The sequence below is a fragment of the Manis javanica genome, chromosome 2, assembly GCF_040802235.1.
Source record: "Manis javanica isolate MJ-LG chromosome 2, MJ_LKY, whole genome shotgun sequence".
Lineage (NCBI taxonomy): Eukaryota > Metazoa > Chordata > Mammalia > Pholidota > Manidae > Manis > Manis javanica.
Window position 1 is genome coordinate 31,010,557 of NC_133157.1, and position 9,629 is coordinate 31,020,185.

Sequence of the window (9,629 nt, forward strand, 5' to 3'; positions counted from 1 at the left end):
CCTTCCCATATCTGAACTACTCAGCCATTGGCAGGCACTTCTCATAGCCAGGGGTGATCTGACTCTAGGCAGCTCCCACTCATGGGTTCTGATTCTTTCAGGGATGGTACAGAAAGTCCAGTCTTGTTGGAAGGTGGTATGCAAAGAGGTGTAGGGAGGCAAATGGAGAGAAGTGGTGAGAGATGAAGTCAGAGGTGGTAAAAAATGTCAGAGAACTGGCAGAGACGTGCACATTCTAAAAGGACCTATATCCTGTATGCTTGAAATCTTTCCATCATGCTTTTTTAAGTTTCTTGCTGAAGAGATAACTCCTCAGCCCTCTGGAAAACTTGTCTAACCCAAATAACAGACCCTCTGAGAACTGCAGCAATCTGGGGTATCGTGTTACCTATTGTGGTGACAAGATCAGGAAGAAAGGAGACTCAAAAACTGTGTCACAGGGAGGACAATTGAAAACCAGGGTCTGTGTAGCCAGAAGAATAGATTTGGGTAGTAAAGTAGTTGCCTCAAAAAATCTTCCCTGGGGAAGAAGGATTGGACCACTTCCAAATGAAACAGAGAATTGGGCTTAGGACAAAAGGATAAAGCACCAGAGCGGCCTGAGCTTCCTAGCAGACAGAGCCATCTAACATTTGCTAACGCGGTGAGAAGTCCCTGTCGCTGAAGGCGACCAGCTTGAGGGAGGGGGGTCATCAGTGCCACTCCAGCCATGGGTGGAGGTACGACTGGATGGTTTTTTGTATCTGGGAGCCCATGATTTTTCCTTTAGTACATACGTATCACCACCACCACCACCCGCAGCATGCGCACACGATGAAGCCTGACGATTTAAAGCAGGCTTTTTTATTTTTCAAGGTGCATCAGTACATGATGTACGTCTCTTGCTTTGCTTAGCTTTGGTCACCCAGAGATTTTCCCATTGCTGACTTAATTGTCAGCAAGTAATAAAAGCCTTTCCTCTCTCCTTGGGAGGAACAGAGCAGATTGTCTGGATCTGCCTCGTATTGCCCTGGCTCCGGTCTCAGCACCAAACGCGTTCCTTCTGCGCAGTCTGTTCCCGTTTTGACAATGCAGAGGGGAGAGCTGGAGAAAGTCCCGTAGCCAAGGGTGCGGGGAGCCGCAGGGCGGGGCTGCGCTCTTGGACAGGAGGGATCATATTCGTGTTTAAGGGAGACGAGGTGGAGCCCCATGCTCTGGAGGGGAGCAAGGAAAAAGTTTGGCTGGGGTTAGTGTCCATCCTCAGCATCTTTCAAACAGAAAGTGCTCCCTGCTGCATCCACACCAGGGTGCTTGCAAGGGTAGAGTCTGGAAAAGGTGTTTCACAGGAGGAAAACCTCCTCTAAACCTTTCTGGTGTCCTGGAGATTAAAATAATAATACGTTTCTTTTTTTCCGCCCAATACATGAGCTTGTACTATGCTGCCTAAGGATGGAATACTAGACTCTTTGCTTTACTAAGATCCAGAAAATCTTCTCATTTGCACTGGAGCATTATACATCCTGTGCCCAGCTCATAGAGATTCACTGAGTAATATTATACTCAACTAGTTATTCACTAAGCCCCACTCTGGGCAAGGCTGTGTACCAGGCACCGGTAAGCAAAGATAAGCAAGCAAGATCTAGGAATTGCCCTCAAAAAGTTTATAGTCCAGTGGGAGAGACAGTCACCAGCAAAAAATTAGAATCCATGCAGCCAGGGCTCCAGAAGAAGTATGTTGTGAGTCTGCTAGCTGGTGGGGAGTCTCCGACACAGTGTCCTCAGAGAAGGGATGCTTGAGATGTGTTTTCCAAGACGAGCAGGACTTTGTGAAGCTCCAAAGGCAGGAGTGGGAAGGGATGGTGGGGGCAAAGATCCAGGTATGCAAAGGTGTGGGAAGGCATAGAAAACCTTTATTTAAAGAGCCGCGTGTACTTTGGTATGAGCAGAGCCACATATGATGCAGGCAGGGACATGCAAAGAATAAAGCTAGCAGTATGGTCTCAACCAGGGGCGATTTTGTCCCCCAGGGACATTTGGTTGTCACAAGGAGAACAGTAGTCACACTACTGGCATCTAGGGGTAGAGGCCGGGGATATTGCTAAATGTTCTACAGTGCTCAGGGAAGCCCCGCCACAGAGAATTATCTGGTCCTCCATGACCCTGGTGCTGAGATGGAGAAAGCCTGAGCTAGAGAGAGGCAGCAGCACGTCAGGAAGGATGGAGCTCCTTTAGGGGCACTGCGTGTTCTGATGGTCACACAGAGAGGGCACCCAGGGGAGAGAAACCAAGTAGTGTAGGGTTTTCAGATGCTGCAGGGCAAGGTCCCCCTTACCTGTGGCTCTGCCAGCCTTCCTGGCTTTACTTTCCACACCCATCTGATAAGCATGTATCCAGTATCTTCCTCCAACTTGTTGATAAAAATATTAAACACAAAGATTTCTGGAGCAGGTAAATAATGCCTTAGATTCATATAACATCATTCAATTTATAGGGCACTTTCATTCCTCGTCTTATTTTACTCATTCTACAAAAGAAGAAAATGAAGCTCGGAGATGTTCTGCAATCTAGGAATTATTTAACTGCAACGTGCTCAGCTCCTATCTCTTCTCCCAGCTGATCCCTGAGTGCATCAAGGACCCCATTCTTCTGGCCGCAGGGGATGCTGGAAGAACCCTCCATCCTGGCCTTAAAGGCCTCCTCCCAGCTTCCTGTATGCATATCTAGGTGCAAGCCAGGAGCAGGCTCCCTGCCTCCCTCTGACCATAGCCACTCACATGCCCTTCTGAGCACAGGAGACTCATACTCCCCACAGTGACCAAGGCCTTGGTAAGAGGACCTCTCCTGGCTGGCATGTCAGGGACAGCTGCCCGGCTCGCATCCTCTGGCCAGGAGGCATTACTGACCCTGTGATCTGGCCCTTGGTCGGAACTGGCACGTGGGTGCAGTGCTTGTCGTGACACAGCTCCCTCTTGCCTGAGCAAGTCTGACCACTGAATCACCTGGTGGAGGACAGCACCAGTCAGCTGAGGGGAGCTCCTTCCACATGCAACCCCAAAACACTGCTGATCTGATCACTGTTCTCTGGGACAGCATTAACAAACCACGCCAGGCAGCCCACTCAATAATCGACTAGGAATTATTTAACTGCAACATGCTGGTTGTTCTAACAGCTTGTTCACAGCCTGTTTGTCTCTGGTTTAGAAGTTTATAGCATGGTTATCTTCTACTCCAATAACTCATAAGCTCGTGGAGAACCAATTTACCACATTCCCAGAGCCATCGCCATCTCCCTAGTGATACAGAAAAAAAAAAAAACCAAACCTAGCACCACCCCCATCCTTTTAATCTCCTATGACCCATTAATGATAAGCCCAAGGAAAGAAATCATGGGCAATGAATCTTCATCAAATAACAACATCCTGCCTGGCCTCAGCCCCCTGTGTCATACCAGCACTGCCCCTCCTGTCCCTGCCCCATCAAACCTCTTACACCAACAGAGCTCAGGGCAGCTCCCCGCCCTTCTCTCCAGGGCTCCCTCCTTCCCAGCACAGCCCAGCAGCTCCTGCTGCCTGGGGGTCCATCCCTCTCCAGTCCTGTTTCCTTGTGCCACAGTCCAGCCACTCAGTGAGGCTCCTGCTTGGAGAGCACCCGACCCCTGCCTGCAGAGTAGATAACAGCAAGTACCAGCAGATGGAGGGCGCTAGAGCAGGTCAGGTGAGAGGTAATGGTCACTGAGGCCAGGGTGTTGATGACAGACAGAGGGGGAAGGGAGGCGTGGAAGCTGAGCGTGCCTTAGAAAGAATGTCAAAAGGGGCTCAAGCCTCAGATGGGCTGAGGGGCAGGAGATGGGTCCTTTACAATCCTGAGACCTTTAAATAATAAAAGGGGGCCCCCATGGCTGGGCCTTGTGCCGCCATTCTGATCCTAGAGAGTAAGCATCTCACTCTGGGTGTGCAGGACAACAGTGCCCATCTCTCCAGGAGCCAAGGGCTTGCATTTCCCAGTGGGGCATCTCCACTATGTGCTGTTCAGCACCCCAAGTCACTGCTGAGCCTGGGACACTGTGACAGTGAGGCAGCCACCATGTCAAGTGGCTGCTCTGATGGCGTTTCTTAAAGTACCCCCTACCTGGTGCTCCTGGGCACCAATCCTACCCCTGTGAGTGCCAGGCAGACAGGAGTGCAGAGCCCACTCCCTCCTCACTCTCCCCACAGCCCCCCCTTTAGCTCAGGGTCATCTGCTCTCACCCGGATTATTAGACCTCCTGACAGCTCCCCTTCTCCCCACAGATGCCAGATGGTGGCTAAAAAACGCAGGACACCACCCCACAACCAAAGCCCACTCACCTCCTCATTCCATTACTAGACATTCATCCGACACACATTCCAGGTGCCAACGTTGGGTGCCTTTTCTAGGCCAGGGCTTGTGGTAGATGCATGGATTGGGTGAGCGAAGCCAGACACAAAGAGTAGATGCTGTGTGGATCCATTCACACGATGCTCAAGAACAAGCAAATCATCTGGAGCAGTGGAAGTCAGAGTACCGCTAGTGTCGTTTCGGGGATGTGGAGATGTTCTCCGTCTGGATCTGAGGGACGGTTTGAAGGGTGCAGTCACAGGCAAAATGTACTGCGCTGCACACTGAAGATTTGAGCCTTTTACTGGGTATGTTGTGCCTCAGTAACTTTAATCTAAAGTATTACTGTGGTTTTCCTTCTTCTAGTGGGTTATATGCATACCCATGACTCAGGAATAGGTGGGAAAGCTGTCTACCAACATTCCAGCAGGGATGGGTTGTCTCTGATTGGTGAGATGATGGTGAATTTTTAATCTCCTTTCATATACTGTTCTGGACTTCCAACTGTTCTGTACGGAACCTATCTTGCTTATGTAATGTGATTAAATATATTAGATGTTATTTTGAAAGTAATAACCCTAGAGGACAGGCATTCAGCAAGCACGAGGCAGGTGGCTCTCTTCCCAGAGGGGACAGAGCCTGCTCACAAGCTTTTGTCCTCCTGGATGGTGAGGACATGGGCTTAGGAGTCCTGGTCCAGGTCTGCGGGATTTCAGCACAACTAAATAAAGCTCCTGGCCCTCTGGGAGCTGGGAGGCGGGGCTACTGGAGGAACCCTGGGGCTTTCCTCTCACTCCTCAGGAGAAGGAGCCTCCCTGGCATTCGGAGGCCTGCCAGGACCTGGTCTCACCCTGACAGCTGCAGAAGCTGCCTGACCCTGGTGTGTCCTGCACTTCTGACCCTCTTGGCTGGTGGTTGTAGGCTCCGGCAGCCTGGATGGAGGAAGGGCGATTTCAAGACCCCTCACTTCATCCTGTCAACAGCAGGGACCTGCCAGCAAGTGCCTTGGAGGGCCACAGTGATGTAGAGGGAGCTATGTGACGTGTTTTAAAGTAAAATTAAACTAAATTAAACCCTGGAAACTGAAAGGAAGGAAGAAAAGGGAACACAGAGGAATTTTTCCAGGCCTTGGTTTTCTCACTGAGAAATGGGGCTGTTGTGAGGTTAACATATGAATAAGCATGTGGAACGTGCCAAAACTGGGGATGGGTTTTGTGTTCTGGTTTGGCTGAAGTTTTGGGAGATGGAGACCAGGTGGCTGGCCGGCGCCCCCACCTCCTACCCTAATCCCCTTGCCCCGCTGGCTACAGAGCCTGCAGAGAGCCGGGGGCGGGATACGGGTTTTGCACCCGAAGCCTGGGCTCTGCATAGGCGAACTCAGTGGGCCATGTGATGAATATCTGCTTGTGATTCACAAATATATTTTGTATTTCCAGCCCGGATCCTAAAATCACTTCCCCCTCCCTCCCACCATCTCTCCTGCCCCCGGCATGCAGGCTCCCACAGAGAAGTCATGTGAAGCCTTCTCAGATTGAGGCCAGGAATGAGCCAGTGGCCCGGCTCTGCCCTGTGACACACATAGCCTCCAGCAGTCACATGGCCTCTAGCTGCCACCACCTGCCCTCTGTCCCCGACCTGGTGCCCTCTCCCTGGCAGGCTTCCTAGGCTGACTTGTCCCTCCAGGCTATGAGCTTGGCAGAGAGCAGGCCTGAGGGACAGAGGGTACAGGGCCAACAGGCTTGAATAGTTCTGATCCCAGCCAACCTCGAGGTGGGACCCCATCCAGGAGTCTCCTCGACACCACATGCTGTGCCCCACAGGGGATTAGGTGCCCTGCTGGCCTGATGCAGAGGCGGCCTGAGCTGTTGGCAGCTGACTCCCCAGAGCCAGCCCCAGCCGGTGCCCCTGAGCAGGGAGGTAGTGCCATTGGTGCTGAGTGGGGCTGTGAGGGAGGCAAGGGCACCACCCAGCCGTGTACCTCGTGGAAGGGCTGGAAGCCAGGTAGTGTTGGGCTTTGGAAGGAGGGAAGAGGGCAAATAGAGGCAGGGCCATCTGTATACATAGCTCAAAAAACAAGGCAAACTGTAGAGCAGTGGTTCTGAGAGCAGTTTGCCACCCCAGGGACAATGTCTGCAGACATTTGTGGTCACAGCTCGGGGAGCAGCGCTGGCATCTAGTGCACGGAGGCCAGGGAAACTGTTGCTGAACATCTTACAAGGCACAGGACCACTGCCTGTAACAAAGGCTTGTCTGGCTCCAGGTGTCAGTAGTGCCATGGTTAAGAAACCCTGCTCCAGAGAGAAAGCAACCCTCCTGGGGAAGATTTGAAGAGGGCCCCACAAATGAACCCTTCTGCCCCACCAGAGTGAGCTATGACTTTCACCTCCACAGGAACCCTTCAGTGCCTGCCCAGCCCACAGATTCAACCCCAAAGCCCTCGGCATGTGCACCACACTTCCCTCCAGGATCTGTCCCTGCCTTTCCCTACAGCCTCACCTCCTGCTGGGTTTGGTGACACCAGACCATTCACAGTGTCTCAATGCTCTAAGGCCTTTGCCCTATAGGAAGGGATCTCATATCCTCTGTCTGGAATGTTCTCCTACGTCCATCTGCCAAGTACTCACCCATCCTTCTGAGTCCAGCTGTGCCCTTTCCTCATCTAAGAAGCCTCCTTTTACTGCCACCCTGTGCCCCCTCATGCCTGGGGCAGCCTATGGCACCCCAGCCATAAAGCCTCACACCGGATAGGTGCTGGCACAGCAGGCCTGTAGGTCTGCCTCTCCCACCAGACTGTGGGTTCCCTCTCCATCCAGGTCTGTCTCCCCAGTGCCTGAGGAGACTGACCAATGGGAGCCTCTCCCTCTTTGATCTTGGTATGAGTGGGCAGGCCTACCCTGTTGTCCCTACGTGACAGATGATACATGAGGAGCTGGAGACAATGCAGAAGAAGATGTGAGGCCAACTGGGCCATCAGAGCAGGTGGGAAGCAGGGACACAAATGGGCCTTAAGGCACCAGCCAAACAGGGTCTGGGAACAAAGCCACAGAGTAGCAGTCAGCCTGAGAGCCCAAAGGGGAGATGGTGAGTGCTGACTCCAGGGGTGGGGGCTGTAAGCTCCCAGCACCCCTCAGATGGGCCAGTGGTATCCAGGACTGGGATTGCCACCAAGTGCTTGGCAAGCATGTGTTACATAGACGAGGAAATTTGGTCCTTCACACTTGAAAGCAAGGTCACTTATTTTTCCTCCAATGAGTTTCATGGGGGAGGCAGGGCAACAAGAGGCATGCCCATTTTGTAGATGAAGCAGCTAAGGCTCAAGGAGGTAAAGCGATTATTTTCAAATTGCCAAGTTCTGCATCCTCACCTCCTCCTCTCTTTGGGCTATACCATGTTGAGTCAACCATGACAAAATCGATCAGCTTTTGATTCGATTTGGTTTGATTTCCATAGGTAATCCCAAAATAAAATGAAAAAGAGCAATTCTCCAGTGCGACTTCTTGTGTGCTCAGTTATCCACACAACTTGTTTTGTTTTGTTCTGGCTTTTTGAGACATAATAGAACTACAATAAACTGTGTATTTTTAAAGCATACCACTGAAGAGAGTTGGCATATGTATGCTCCCATGAAACCATCCCCACTCTTGAGACAGTGAACATATCCACCACCCCTAAAATTTTCCTTGTTCCTTTATTTTCCATCCTTCCCTCCCCTCTTCACATACTGATCCCCAAACATACAGACAGGCAGCCTCAGACCTGCTTTCTATTGTTATTACATTTTCTAGAACTTGGGACCCTGTATATGTGGGATCACAGAATATGAACTCATTTTTATCTGGCTTCTTTTAGTCAGCATCATTATTTTTATATTCATGCATGTTGTTGCATGTATCAAAGGTTCATCCCTTTTCATTACAGAATGGATTTCCATTTATGGCTATACCACAATTTGTTTATCCATTCACCTCTGATGGACATTTGGAATGTTTTCAGTTTTTGTCTCTTAGAAATAAAGTTGCCATGAACATTCATACAAAAGTCTCTGAGTAGACGTAATTTCATTATTCCTGGGTAAATACCTAGGAGTGGATCGGGTGGGTCATCTGGCCAACTTATGGTTAACTTTTTAAGAAACCGCCAACTGTTTTCCAAATTCATTGCACCACTTTACATTCCCACCAGCAGTGTATGAGAGCTCAGGTCCTCCACAGCCTCACCAATGCCAGGTATGGTCAGTCTTCAGTTTTAGTCATTCTCGTGGGTGTGTAGTGGTATCTTATTAAGGTTTTAATTTGCATTTTCCTGATGAGTAATGATGTTGAGCATCTTTTCAAGTGCTTATTTGCCATCCATATATCTTCACTGGTAAGTGTCCAAAGAAAAAGTTTTGAAAGATTATTGTACTTGTTTATTCAGATAGAGTAAATTAGCATACAATTTCGGACATGGTTTTTAGAATCTGTCAGACCTGGTTTCACATCTTGGCTTGGCCACTTACTGTGCAATTTAGGAAAGTGGCTTACCCTCTCTGAACTTCCTTTTCCTCTTATGTAAAATGAGGATAATAATACGACCCAATAAGGTTTTAATGAGGATCAAATACTTTAAAATTTAAAGTATTTAACTCAATACCTAGCATTAATAATAATTATTATAACATCCTCTGTTGCTCTGATTTGAATTGCAACAAGCAAGACCCTTGACATACCTCACATACTAATCTCTGTGAGAATTAAATGGTGCTTCATGTCCAGTACAGTAGATATACAATGTTTTTTTATAATGAAATTCAGCCCAACTCTAGTATGTCAGAGCTGAAAGAGTCCTTAGAGATATACAAAACCAACTCCATGCCTTAGCTTAGTGCCTCTGGAAAGCAGAGCCTGAGGCAAGGGTATAGTACTGAGACTTTATTTGGGAGGTCCAAACTCAGGGTAGTTAGGGTTAGGAAAAAATTGGGAAATGAAACAAGAGAAGATGCATGAGTGATTATGCAGGTAACTGCCACACAATTACACAACAAAGCTCCAAAGAAACACAGTAGGTCTCCTGGGAGCTGTGCTTTCTTAGTACACAGAAATTCCCTGGAAGGTTTGCAAAGAGAAACCACACTTCACAGAAGTTCAAGGAGGGTGAAAATAGTGGATACATTAATTTTCCTCCTATAGTCAAGATTCACCCCATGGAGAACAAACTCCCCTGCACTTCCAAGGTGTGTCATCCAGTACCATGGTGTCCATCTTGGAACACATATCCCACATCCTGCCTTGTAGCATTTCATATAACCCAGAAAT

The 9,629-nt window shown here is 49.4% G+C and overlaps 1 long non-coding RNA gene across 1 annotated transcript; it reads right to left on the reverse strand.

Moving 5' to 3' along the window:
• Positions 1–842: 842 nt before the first annotated feature.
• On the reverse strand, positions 843–4,777 carry LOC108399475 (uncharacterized). Its single transcript, XR_001853652.3, has 3 exons — positions 4,326–4,777; positions 2,312–2,386; positions 843–1,193 (listed from the first exon to the last, which is right to left on the reverse strand). It is a non-coding gene; the product is annotated as an uncharacterized lncRNA (long non-coding RNA).
• Between the last annotated feature and the right edge of the window lie 4,852 nt (positions 4,778–9,629).